This window comes from Metopolophium dirhodum, chromosome 1, assembly GCF_019925205.1.
Source record: "Metopolophium dirhodum isolate CAU chromosome 1, ASM1992520v1, whole genome shotgun sequence".
NCBI lineage: Eukaryota > Metazoa > Arthropoda > Insecta > Hemiptera > Aphididae > Metopolophium > Metopolophium dirhodum.
The window spans coordinates 1-1299 of NC_083560.1; the positions used below are offsets into that span (position 1 = coordinate 1).

At 29.3% G+C, this 1299-nt stretch overlaps 1 pseudogene; it reads right to left on the reverse strand.

Moving 5' to 3' along the window:
• LOC132937731 (5S ribosomal RNA) lies at positions 1-107 on the reverse strand (annotated as a pseudogene; the record flags this gene model as incomplete).
• Positions 108-1299: the final 1192 nt, after the last annotated feature.

Genomic DNA, 1299 nt, shown 5'->3' on the forward strand with positions numbered 1-1299 from the left:
TGTTCCCAAGCGGTCACCCATCCAAGTACTAACTAACTACGCCCGACGTTGCTTAACTTCAGTGATCGGACGAGAACTGGTGTATTCAACGTGGTATGGTCGTTGGCGAATGTAAGTTGAAAAATTATAATATTTAAATAAACTATCTAACAAAATGTTATTCATGTTTTTATATTATATTACAATAATATAAGTTAATTATAAGTAAATAATGGATTATTAGGTTTAAAATATGATTCTAATATGTTCTAAAAAATCCAAAAATATTCTCTTAATAATCCTTAAACTATAGTAATATATAATATATTGCTTTACTGCTCTAGTTATACGCTTTTTTTCTTCAAATAGTATAAATATATATTATAATATCAATAACTGAATTACCAGTCATAACAGTGCCGCAACAACCGCAGGGGCAGCCGGGGCAATGCCCCTGTAGAGGGCTGCTCATCGTTGGCTCAAGGGGCCCCGACGGCGCACAGCATCTACTTTAAATTTTTAAATAATTGCATTGTAATCTAATGTTTAAATCAAATAAAATATATTAAATAAAAATATCTATTTTTATAATTTATCATGCTATCTAATTTGTTGTCGAAGAACAAGGGGCCCCTATTTATCCATAATAATACCTATATTTATCTTTAAAATTATATTTTTATAGTGTTTTATTGTTTTATTGTTATTGAGTTACTTTTATGTGTGGAAAGCTTTAATTAATATTTATAATAAAAAAAAGAACACTAAAAGTGTAGTTATATTTTAATAACAATACACTGGTCAGTGGGCCTTCACATACAATTTTTTAGGTTTTTAAAAAAAAAATCACCATCATTATTTATTTTTGTATAGGTAACCTATAAACAAATATTGTATACATATACCTCAGGGTCCAATACATTGACTTTGTCCGTGTCCCGAGAATCCTAATTGTTTTACTGGCCGTAGACAGGGCCGTATATACTTAACCAAAACTCGTTTGTCAGAATTTAAATAAGAAGGGAGGTCAATTAAAAAAAAAAAAAATTTGGAAGTGACTCTGCTGAACAGTAGGGTACAAGTGGGTGACTGTTATGGATAGTGTTACATTTGAATTCAATGATATAATATCATTGTATACGAAAAACGATTCCAAGTGGGGACGATTTGACAGCCTAGGATATTGTATACTATACTTATATTGATATTATTAAATATTATTAATACCGTAGCCGGTTAAGTTGAGTTATTATTATTTGTTTATTATCATATTTGTATATAATATAATACATTTTAGACGTTTCAATTACCCACGAATAA